General features: G+C 46.9%; 1 protein-coding gene across 2 annotated transcripts in view; it reads left to right on the top strand.

Moving 5' to 3' along the window:
- Nucleotides 1-10,990: 10,990 nt before the first annotated feature.
- Nucleotides 10,991-12,771, top strand: part of Ahrr (aryl-hydrocarbon receptor repressor) — an 80,002-nt gene continuing 78,221 nt past the window's right edge. Inside the window, exon 1 of one of the 2 annotated variants that reach the window (XM_021180984.1) lies at nucleotides 10,991-11,057. The gene's annotated coding sequence lies outside the window, so the exon portion shown is untranslated. The remainder of the gene's footprint in view (nucleotides 11,058-12,771) is intronic. The other variant, XM_021180983.1, reaches the window with a different exon arrangement.

Below are 12,771 nucleotides of genomic sequence, written 5' to 3'. Positions count from 1 at the left end.
AAAGTCTCATGCAAAAGCCAACTTTATTTAGAACATCAGAAAATTTATACTCTGAGGGTTAAGAGGAACCACAAAGGAGCCACACATGGCAAAAACATGTTTTTTCCATAAAGGCATATGAATAACAACAGCTGCAGTAAACTCACTCCGGTCTTCCATACCTGGGAGGAGCACAAAGACACATTTTGGAACCAATTCTGTGTATTGAAGAAACGGGTCATGTAATGTAAGCAATAAAGTAATGATATAGACTGGTTGCCTAGTTTTGGCCGTTTTTGTTTTTTTAACCAAACAAGTGGAAGAAATGTCCCCTTTGTTGCAGCTTAGTCGCTATGTGAACATGCGAGAGTTTTGTTTTCTGACAAGCACTCAGAATTCTTTCATGACTCCACTTTGGGGCTGTGTTCTGATACCCTTGTTCTTGAAGTCACTGTCTCATGTGTACTCTCCTATCTAAAATTCTGTCCAACAGACAAGCAGGACAGAGGGACAACTAAACAGACAACCGTGTTACAGCTCTGGGGATGGGACCCCTTCCTGCCCCCTGCTTGTCAACTCAAGTTGGAAGAAGTAGTTTATGCTTTAGGAGGGACAGGGTACGAAGACAACTGGGTAGGTGTCAAGGATGAGAACAGATCCGTTAAGGTCCCCTTCTGGCCAAGGATGCCACTGAGGGTTTGTTTCCCGTGGTTTCTAGTTTGTGGGATCAGGGAAGGGGCTATATTCTGTGGTGGCAGAGTTAACCTCGTGACCCCTTTATGGGTGTCTCTGGGTGTGCTCCATGGCTCCATCCATGTCAATCATCTACCAGACATCGGCCCACACTAGCAGACGACCCTAGTCCAGTGAGGCCAACTGGTAAACAATGAAGTTCATAAATTCAGTGGTAAATGATAACTCCATTTGTGTAGAGGCTACCTGGACTCCTCCATTTATAGCTACTATTCACCTCTGCGTCATCCCAGTCCTATCTGCAGCCGTACTCCTCCAGCCTCAGTCTGCAGGACTGCCATGGTTGTCCTGCCTGTGCTCACATACATGTCTATATGTGCATGCACCAAACATGAGTCTCATTGCACATGGAGCCTTCTAATGGCACACCTTAGTACCTGTGCCGCATTCTTGAATACTATGTCACACTTGTACTATGTATCTGCACTGGGCTGGAGAGATGGTTCAGCGGTTAAGAGCACTTACTGCTATTGCAAAGGGCCTGAGTTCAATTTGCAGCAACCACACGGTGACTCAAAACCATCTATAGTGGGATCTGATGCCGTCTTCTGGTGTGTCTGAAGACAGCAACAGTGTACTCATACATAAAATAAATTCTTTTTTTAAGAAAAGTGCTTGCACCAGCAATACATCTTAGAACTTGCTCCATACTCCTGAGTACCCCCACACCACACGATTGAGTACCTGCACTGAATGTATGAGGACCCACCCTGCACACCTGAGGGAATATATTCACTGCATGCCTGAGAACTGACACTGCCGACCTGGGTACCTGCTCCATATGCTTGTGTATCTGCACTTCACCTAAGAGTGAAGTGACTTGATTATACATGTGTGAGCTTGTGCTACACTCCTGGGAGTGTGCCACACCCAAGAATGAAGTACCTGTGCCACATATCTGGGTGTGGCCGTGTCATAACCCTGAGCGGAGTACATACCAGAGCCTAGGCTTGGATTCTTGACCTGAACTGGGTGTGATTTGGTTGGGCTGCTTCAGAAATGGAAAATGTCCTGGAGTCAGGGTTCCTACTGAGGAAGGCAGAGTGATACAGTGAGCTGAAGGCCGTTTGTGGAGTGGGGACTTTCTTGTTCTCTCAAAGGCCAGGGAAGGAGGTGGCTCATGGGGTATAGAACAGTGCCCACCTTAAGAGAAGCGGTGCTCTGAGCCTCCAGTACACCAAACTGCCCAGAACAGACCCCTACCCTTTAGTAGAGAAAGCTAGGAAGCCTGCCTTGGGAAAACCATTGAGCAAAATGTTTATAGGCTGTGCTCAGCCTGGCCACACGAGGGCAGTGCAGTCACATCAGAAACAGTGACTCATCCTCTCAGGGCATTTGCAGAAGCCACAGAAGGCCTAGGGGTTGGCTAAAGGGAAGGGTGGGTGTCTGGAGAGAGTTTCTTGTAGTTTGTGTCCTTTGCTGTTTCCTTTTTGTTGTTCATTCAGATCTGGTTGTTAATATGTAGTGAATAGATAGCCAATTAGGAAAGTATGATAGAGGAGCTGGCCATGGTGTGAACTATGCCCTGCTAAGAAGGCAGCCATAGGAAGGAGAGACCAGGATATCCACCCTCCCCCATGCTGACTCGTCATATAAACAGTATACACATGATTAAATGCTTCACAGCTTTGTGTGGTAAGACACTGGTTGAGACCCTGAAGATGTCACTCAGATTCAAACTTCAGAGGATACTACATGGAAAAAAAAAAAAATGGTTAAGGTTGTCTATCCCTCCAGATGACAGAGACAAGATCTTGGCGCTTAAACTATAACCATTTTTACTAACAGTAGGAAGTGTGTCTTTCCCTCCCTTCTACTCTATTATATAGATGAGGTATACCGTCATGTTTCCAAGTACAAACTGGCTCCTGGTCTGTGTTCTGCAAGAAGAAATTTCTTTTAAATGCTTCACCCATGACCTCTGGAGAGTTACGTGTTCCTTCCCCTCCCAGCAGTTTACTAACAGATTTCCCCCTTGTTCTGTCAGTGACGATTCTGATGGAGCATTGCCTTGAGGTTAGGGAGAGAGAGGCCTCTGGGAGTAAAGTGTAGGCTCTGCAAGCACGAGGACCTGAATTTGGATCCCCAACATCCACATGAAAAGCTGTCTGTGGTGATGCAGGACTCCTAATGTTGCAAAAACCCAGGAAAATCCCTGAGGCTCACTGAGCATCGAGTAAAGCCAACCAGTGAGATTCAGGTGCACTGAGAGACGATATAAGATGGAGAGTAACAGAGGAAGAACCTCGATATCAACATCTGGTCTCCACGTGCACACACACAGACACACATCCCCATACACACCACACAAACCAAAGCACCCCTAGTCTTTCAGCCAGGTCGGGACTCACCTGCACCTATACAGGTGAGCAGGTACTATGGGAAACAAGTGGGTTCAGGATAGCAGAATGTGGGGATGTTTTCCCAAGAAGAACAGGTCCTCCAGGTTATTGAGTATGGGATTTATTCTACCTGCTGTGGGATCAGTGCCCAGGATGCCTCTGCCATAGTTCTCTTTTGTGGCTCCACATCTTCAGACAACCCAAGCAACATAGGCTTCCTTGCCACCCTAGAAGGAGCTAGGAGTGGAGCTTCCTATTAGAGTCTTCTCATCTTTGCACAACCTGACAGTGTGCTGGTTAAGGGTCCAGGGCCGTATTAACTAGGCTTCTTTTTTTTTTAAGATTTATTTATTTTATTTTATGTCTATGAGTACACTGTAGCTATACAGATGGTTGTGAGCCTTCATGTGGTTGTTGGGAATTGAATTTTTAGGACCTCTGCTCTCCCTGATGGGCCCCACTCACTTCGGTCAGCTCTAGTCAACGCCACTCATTCAGTCCCTGCTCGCTCCAGCCCAAAGATTTATTTATTATTATACACAAGTACACTGTTGCTGTCTTCAGACACATCAGAAGAGGGCATCAGATCTCATTACAGGTGGTTTTGAGCCACCACATGGTTGCTGGGATTTGAACTTAGGACCTTCGGAAGAGCAGTCAGTGCTCTTACCCACTGAGCCATCTAGCCACCACCCCTCCCCCCTTAACTAGGCTTCTTGTTCCTAATTTGAATGCAGCTTATGCCTGAGTGTACTGGGGGAAAAGCAAGTAGAACTTAATGGATGTCTGATTCTCCATCGGAAGCTTCAGGAAGCTGCCGTTATGTCTCTAACAGTTGGAACATCCATAATAAAATATTGCAGTACAAATCCAAGTCTTGCACGCCCATGTTCAGCATCTGGAGCTCTTTCAGGCATCATTTGTGCTCTAGGAGCTTTGGGTAGCCCCGTGCTTCTAGATCTGTTGCCTGTGGCACACACTAACCTACAGCTTTCCTTCCATGTTTCTGGCATCTCAAGTACTCGGTTACTCCATGACAAACTAGACTTCACTTTCATAGGATGGAGTCTGTCTTAGGGTTTACTGCTGGGAACAGACACCATGACCAAGGCAACTCTTATAAGGACAACATTTAATTGGGGCTGCTTTACAAGTTCAGTGGGTCAGTCCATTTCATCAAGGTGGAAACATGGCAGCATCTAGGCAGGCATGGTACAGGAGGAGCTGAGAGTTCTACATCTTCATCTGAAGGCTGCTAGTGGAAGACTGACTTTCAGGCAGCTAGGATGAGAATCTTAAGCCCACAGCCACAGTGAAACACCTACTCCAGCAAGGCCACACCTCCTAATAGGGTGCCACTCCCTGGGCCAAGCCTATACAATCACAAATTCTCTTTTCTTTTCCTATTTATTTATTTATTTATTTATTCATTCATTCATTCATTCATTCATTCATTCATTCATTTTATACCCAAATCACTGACCCCACCAAGGTCCCCTTTCACACAATCTCTCCTCCCACTCCCAACCCCTTCTCCTGTGAGAAAGTGGAAGTCCCCCTTCATATTCCCACTGATGCCAGACAAGGCAGCCCTGTTAGGGAAACAAATTCTACAGACAGGCAACAGCTTTAGGGACAGCCCCTGCTCCAGTTGTTCGTCTGGGGGGACCCACATGAAGACTGAGCTGTACTTTGCTACATATGTGCTAAGGGCCTTAGCCCAGCCTATGTATGCTCTTTGGTTCGTGACTCAGTCTCTGAGAGCCCCCAAGGGTCCAGGTTAGTAGACTCTGTTGGTTATCCCGTGGAGTTCCTATCTGCTTCAGAGTCTTTCATCATTCCCCCAACTCTCCCATAAGACTCCCTGAGCCCCGTCCAATGTTAGGCTGTGCGTCTGAGCATCTGTTTCAGTCATCTGCTGGGTGGGGCCTCCCAAAGGACAGTTTGCTAGGCTCCTGTCTGCAAGCATAACACCGTATCATTTAATAGCATCAGGGGCTGGTGCTGCCCATGGGATGAGTCTCAAGTTGGGCTGGTTATTGGTTGGCCATTCCCTCAGACTCCACTCCATCTTTGTCCACCTAGTTTTTGTAAGCAGGACAAATTTGGGGTTGAAAGTTTTGTGGGTGGATTGGTATTCTTATCCCTCCAATGGGAGTCCTACCTGGCTACAGGAAGTGGCCTCTTCAGGTTCCATATCCCCACTTCTATGCATCTCAGCTAAGGTCACCTGCATTGACTACTGGAAACCACCCCCCATGCCAGGTCTCTGAGATGCCTCCTATGCCCCTCCCCCACCTACTACAGATTTATATTCATTCTCCTGTCCCTCTGGCCCTCTCTCATGTCTCTCCCCACACCTGATCCTGACCCCTCCATTCCCCTCTCCATCCCCTCTCATCCAGTCCCCTCTCTCCATCTGCTACTTATGACTATTTTATTCCCCCTTCTAAGTGAGATTCAAGCATCCTCACTTGAGCCTTCCTTCTTGTTTAGCTTGTTGGGTCTGTGGATATTGTGGGTATCCTGTACTTTATGACTAATATCTACTTATAAGTGAGTACATACCATGTATGTCCTTTTGAGTCTGGGTTACCTTACTCAGGATGATACTTCTCTAGTTCCACATAAGATGGATTGTTAGGACCCTCTTGTGGGGAATTATACACTACTCCATATTGCTTAGTCTCAACACCTTTAACCATGGTGCAAGCCTTACTGACACCCACTACCTTTCCAAGTTGGTAAAGTTTAATGTATACTTGTAGAAGAGGCAATTTGGGAACTGAAAAGACACCTTAAAGCCCATTTAACCTATAATTGTTATCTCAGAGAGATGGACAAAGATAGCGATCCTTGGAACAGAATCATCTTTAGAGTCACAGAATAAGAAGTAGCTATAAATGTAGAAAAATATCTGAGGGGAATGGGCTAAAAAAGTTTTTTTTTTCTCCAGAACTCAGTGAGAGACTGGTTTAGATGGGTCAACAGAGTGCCCTGTACAGCTTATAGAAACTTATCACACTAGGGCACTTCCATCCCTAGTGCAGGAAAACTCCCAAGGCTTCCAAGAGGTCACAGGAGACCAAGACTTGGAACAGATGTATCCTCCCAGCATCGATGCTAAGGTCTATGCAAGGAAATTGTTTTCTACTCTGGGACCCTGTCTTTGCCAGCAGGTGGTTAGGTGAACCCTAGACTTTCCTGTTACTTTTTAGCTAGGTAACTTCTGGAGAGTATACACCTGAAAAATTCAGTGAGAAAACCAGTAAAAGAAAACCCTATGATTCAGATAACAGAGAAGCTGGAGAGGTCAGATAGCTAAGAATCAGGGTGAGCATTGAAGGAAATGCTCCCTCCAATGGGTGAGGCTAAGACATGGTCCATGGTGGATCATGGCGATTCAATGAGAAGCACTTGGAGAGCTCTAAGATGTGAGAGGATAAAAACTGACTCAGAAAAATAAGCAAAGAGTCACTGCTTAGTCAGTGCCTGCGAAAGAAAACAAATCACAGAAAACTGGCATGCTTGTCTGCACCTCCAACATGACCCTTCAACCTCTGGCTTCCCTCCTCTGTGTTGTGCCTATAATATACAGTCATCAGCTTTGGGATGAAGTACATATGGTTTTGCCCTGGGGCAAAGCATACATCTCATAAGGCCTTGCTAGGGAGCTTTTACACTAAAAGCAGTAAAGACAGAAAAAGTTTGTGAAAGGGGAACATTCAGCCTTGGAAACAGTATTCTAAGAAAACAAGAGGTAGGTAGAGGCTCCAAGAGCCAAGTAATGCCAGTGGTCAGGGTGGAAACCATGTCAAAAGCATGCCAGAGTAGGTTATCAGAAGTCATGTTGGAGTGGGGTGTCAGGCCATACTGGAGTAGAGCTTTGCTTGACATCTTTGCTATACCAGAAAACTATTCTTGAGTAGGGCCTGTCTCTCATCTCGCATCTGTTATGTGGATGAGCAAGATGTGGTATCTATCAGTCAGGTAGGGAGTCCTCCTTCCTCACCTCAATTATAACACTAGTATATAGGGGCAGTGCTGCAGCCCACGGCTTGGATTCAGCTCATAGGAACGGATCTTAAGATTAGGACAAATGGATAGGGTTGCCAGAGGTAGCCACATAGCTAGTCCCCCAGATCTAGTTGAGCTCTACAGAGGTTTGGGGGTTCTCGGAGCGGAGTTATTGGGACAGGATGTGTTTCCGACTCACCTGACCCCTTTCATCAGATGGAGTAAGGGGCTCCTCTAATTCCCCATGGGCATCTCAGAACTTAAGCTTTTTAGTAGTTTCTGTTCCTGTTGGACTCAGGTATAGGAAATTGAAAAAGTCAATTTCCTATGCTTGTCACGGAGATAATGCCCATTGATGTGTGTGTGTGTGTGTGTGTGTGTGTGTGTGTGTGTGTGTGTGTGAGATAGGGTGGATGGATTCCTGCACGGAGTTTAGGTTATATGCACTGCCATGCCAGACAGCCAAGGTCTTCAGTGTTTAGTTACATTTTATTTATCCAGTGTCCTAGCCAGTGGAAACTTTTTGTACTGCTTTGTCTCTCAGATACCTTCTATAACCTCCTCTGGGAAGCCTCTTGTCTATAACTCCCTGATTGCAGCCCCAGAATTCCAGAGAACTGCAATGACAGGAAGTATGTCCAGGGAGTGGGAAGCCACATAGGCCTCCATAGTACGCATCTAGCTGGAGGCAGTTTGTGATGCTGATGAGTTGGTTAGAAGGGACAGCCACTGGGTAGCAGGAGCTTCCCAGAGGTTTTCTATGCAATACCTGGACTTTTTGCTGTCCTTCAGAAAAAAAGGTTGGAGAAGACAGTTACAATGGAGAAGCTTGACACCAGGTACCTGCTGTGAAGAGAGAAGCCCACATCTATGCAAGGTTCTGACCTGGTTTTAGAGGAATCACTACTTTTCTAATGCTATGAAGAGATACCATAACCAAGATAATATGAAAACATTGAATTGGGGTCTAGCTACAGTTTTCAGAAGGTGAGCCCATGATCATCATGGCAGAAAGCATGGGGCAACAGGCAGGCAAGGCATAACACTAGAGCAGTAGCTGAGAGCTTACATCTTGCAGAAGGTAAAGACAGAGAGAGAAAGCTAGTTGGCAATAACGTTTTTGAAACCTCAAAGCCCCAGCTGGCACACCTTCTCCGACAAGGCCATACCTCCTAATCCTTCCCAAGCCATTCTGCCAACATTGGACCAAGTGTTCAAATATATGAGTCTATGGGACCCAGTTTCATTCAAACCTTCACAAAGTGTACAGCACATTCCTCTCTGCCCAGTTCAGAAAGACATGAATGGGAGAGGCCAGGAGCAGTTGAAGTCATATCGAAGAAGCCCAGCTATAAAAAAAGTGGTTTTATCCTTCTGCACTTCCAGATGCCTCTGTCAGGTCTAGGAGCTGAATAGTGGCCATAATCTGGGTGGTGTGGCAGCAGCTCTCTGGAACTGCCACATCCAGAGTGGAGTTCCTAGGTCTGGATGTGGTACCTGGGATTCTTTGAATTTCCCAAGCCCTCAGCAGTACTCAGTCCCTCACATGCAGAGTAGAGGACAGCAAGTAGTCCAAATGAAAGGGTGTGTGTGTGTTGGGGGGGTGTCATTTGAATTTTAACCATTTTAGTGACGGGCAGGTGATCATATCTGTAGAGGATACAGGAACCCTGGACAGCTATATGAATGGAAGTTGCAAGTGCAGGCTAGTTGAGGAAACACTGCTGAGGAGGCCAGAGCCATGTTAGTGTGAAAATACCTTAAGAGTTGGGGCTCCTGACATGGGGTGCTCTGCCTGCTGGGTCTTCAGGATTTAGAGGTGGTATTTCCTCTGGAAGGGTCATTTCTACAGAGACTTGAGACTGTGAGAAAAAGATGAGGAGCAACTGAAATTGACGGACGGCCTATACCTCTGAAGGTATCAAGGACCAAGTTTCTTGCTGTGCTTGGGTAGAGCAATCCTCCACTGCCCTGCAGTCCCGGAATCAATAGTAAAAGTATCCCAATTCCCATTGATTCTGAGGGGACAAGGGAAGTATGGTGGGACTTTTATTTGTCTTAAGTGGTAGAGTGGAGGAGGGAGTGCAAGCTCTTTCTAGAAAGACCCAAAGGTCCTGAAAGGGACAGCAAAGCCCAAATTCTTAGGGTACCTATAGATGCCAGTGCTGCCCCACCCCCATCACCAGGTTATGCAGAGCAGAACCTCTCTCAGACACCATCACCACCTCATTATCACTGCATGCATGTTAATAAAGATACACAAGGGCTGGTGAGATGGCTCAGTGGGTAAGAGCACCCGACTGCTCTTCCGAAGGTCCAGAGTTCAAATCCCAGCAACCACATGGTGGCGCACAACCATCCACAACGAGATCTGGCGCCCTCTTCTGGAGTGTCTGAAGACAGCTACAGTGTACTTATATAAAAAAAAAAAAAAAAGATACACAAGAATCACAAACTATGAAAATTAAAAACACATTTACAGTAACTTCAGTTCTAACAGACCAAGTTTTTCTAGGCATAGTTTACATTAAAAAAAAAAAACAGATTAAGATACAATTAATGATTTAAAAAAAAAAAACTGTGGTAGTGAGCCAGGTGGCACACGCCTTTAATCCCAACACTCAGGAGACAGGCAGGTGGATCTCTGAGTTCTAGGAAAGCCAGAGTTACACTGAGAAACCAATAAGCAAGTAAACAGACAAAACCAAAAATAAACAAAAACCATGGTCATGTAGGTGCACATTGTCTGATACAAAGACCCAATATAAATATATTTATCCAACCATTATTGCTGAGCCTCTGTTGTCTGTCAGGCAGAATTGTTTACAAAATAGAGAACAGAATAGAACTACCCTTATGTTTCCAGATTCTCTGACAAAACTCGCAAACTAGCTGTTCAGTTTCAGAGCTGTGCACAGAAGAGGCAAAGTACCTTTTACTCCTGAGGTCCCAGGGCTGGTCCCTTGTTCCCTTGTAGGGAAGAGAATGCCTTCTGACCAAACAGCCAGTTCAAATCTAAGGAGCAGGAAGCAAGCAAGGGTACGTTGGAGAAAACCTAGCCAATGGACAGTGTGATACTAGGGTGCTTCCCAAGAGCTTGAAACGTGGGCAGGGTCAAAATCAGGACTGGGTGCCTAGGTGGAAGGTGGGAGGGACTGGCTGAGGGGTGGGACATGGAGAGCAGACTGCCCACAGGAAGAACTTCAGAGACTCCAGGAGTCTCTGAACCTTGTGCTTGCTAGTAAGAGCCACGATGCCTAGGCCAGGCGGGACAGCAGAATAGGTATGTTTAGGGCTGAGCCTATCCACCATGTGGTGTCCTGAAAAGCTTCAGACGAGAATGTCCCCCGAAAGACCCCAATGTACCTACTATTTCTCATTCTTGGTAAATTCTGTGTCAGAAAGTAGCAAACTAATATTTTATGCTTTGCAAAATATAAACATACTGTATCTTTAATCTTTTTTATTCTCCAAATAACTCTATAAAGCAAGAAAGGAGGAACACACTATTGCTATTCTGATTTCATTCTCTGGCCCCAGGGGCCAAGGGGCCCCAACCCACAGCTCTGCAAAAGGAAGGACTCCTTGGATTTTCTTAGGACCAGGTGAGATTTGGTGTACAAACTGGAGGCTTGCTCTGGGATCTCCAAAGGCCCGGGTAAAACCATATTTAGGCACAAAGATCACGGGTACCCGAAGAGCAAGCGGTGACACCCTATCCAGGCACTCAGACCCGGGGACCCTAAATATTGAAAGGGCGCGTGGCAGCAGGGACAAGGATGTGCCTGCGCCCTCTGCCGCTTTTCCCCTGCGTCTGCCGCTTCGGGCGGGGCGGCTCGCGTGCTGGGGTGGGGCTTTCCTTCTCTAGTCTGAGGCCAGGTCCCAGAGATGAGAGAGCTGACAGCTCCTGGCCTCCGCAGCTCCCTCAGCGGGCGCGCCCGATCTTCTGCGCCCCGCCTGCCCGGGGTAAGTACTCTTGGACTTCACGGGGCTCTCTGGTCTTTGCGTCTGCTGTAGCCACTCTGAGATTGTCCAGCTTGGTCTGGGGCCCCTTTTGCTACACATTTTTGCGTCTGGAGGGTACAGAATTGCTGAAAGTGATGGGCACTCCAGGGGCTTCTCTCTTGGCATCAGACCTTTGAGGGAAGCCAGTCAGGTTCTTCAGTTTTGAGGACGGTTTGAGGACCTCAGTTTTCTCTTGACTTGGGTATCCTGTCCCCAAACTTTTTCACTCTCGAAAATGAGCCAGGGAATACCTGTCCTGCACTGGGGAGTCCTTTTGCCTTGGACCTAATGTCTTTTAGAAGTTTTTTTGCAGATGATGGCAAGGGGGCTCCCCACAGGCCGCCTTAGCTATCCCTAGGACTGGGGCACCACAGGCACAGCCAGCGTAAGTGGCGCAGTAGCAAGCCCTTTCATGGAGATCAGCGGGCAGTAACAAGGGACTCACGCTTTGGAGGGACTTCCACCATTCTGGGAATTGTCCAATTAGTGGCACCAGAAATATTTGCCTTCTCCAATCTTGAGAAGCAGAAAATTACGGTGTATGGCTTCTTTCAGAAAGAGACAGGACCCTGGTATTGCTGAAAAATCTTAGTGGTACAAACCCTGGAGTCCTCGGCCCTGTGTTGCTTCCCCGATCCCAGTTGGAGAGCTCTCTCTATTGGGGACAACTCTCGTTCCCCTCCCAGGGCTTCTCCTGGAAGGAGGTTCAGGCTTTGCACAGTTCTAGTACAGGGTCCCTCCACCCTCCAAAAGGTCTATTTTTTGCAGCTGTTTCTACGGTTTGGATTCATGAGATCTTTCTCACTTTGGCTACCCTTGTCCGGGGTGCGAGGTGTAACTTGGCTCCTCAGGACTGTATCCAGCTAAACTTAGAGGCTCAACTCTAGGAGAAGCTTGTGTGTTCTACCCCAGAGCTTGGGGTGTACTGAACAGTGTAATTTGACTTCTCCTAGCCTGATCAAGGAACTCGTAGTAGGAAACACTCCAGGCCTCAGAGCCTGCTTCACTTTTGCCCATCATGGGGAGTGGCCTGCCTTGGTATGAGACCCTGACGCAGTGTGCAGTGGCTGTCTTTTTTCATGAGCAAGGGCATGGCCAAGTACTGATTATTCCAGACTAGGATACCTACTGAGCTAATGCAGCAGCCCTGTGAGGTGTCTATTGCCAACCATCTGATGGTATTGTGATAGACCATTTGACTGTGTCTGTGCAGAACTGGCAGTGTTTGTGTTCAGAGCTAGTATATTCTTTCTACCTTGTGTTCCCAGTAACCCAACATGGCCTCAGGGTTCTCATGGATGCAAGACTAGAAAGAAGACTAGAATGTTGCTACCAAGCACACAAGGGACTGCTTTCTGTTTCTATTTTCTACTTATTTGTTATATATGACAAACAGTTGTTACTTTCACTTGAGAAATTTGGTCAGCTCATGTCTCAGTGAGTAGAAGATCCATAGGCCACAGAGGTCAGGCCCTGCTGTCAGCATAGGGTTTTCCTATGAAGTTCATTCACATGTCTGTTGCCCATGGGCCCATGACTCCACTTTGACTACCAGAATCTCTGTGTGGAGGGTCTCCCCAGTCAGTCTTCATTGAATAGATGTCCCCTATCTGCTTCTAGGGTATGGAAATGAGATGTAGTTGGCTCCGAGGGACATTTGTGTGAAGTTGGTCTG

This window comes from Mus caroli, chromosome 13, assembly GCF_900094665.2.
Source record: "Mus caroli chromosome 13, CAROLI_EIJ_v1.1, whole genome shotgun sequence".
NCBI lineage: Eukaryota > Metazoa > Chordata > Mammalia > Rodentia > Muridae > Mus > Mus caroli.
This window is presented reverse-complemented; position numbering and strand designations above follow the sequence as displayed.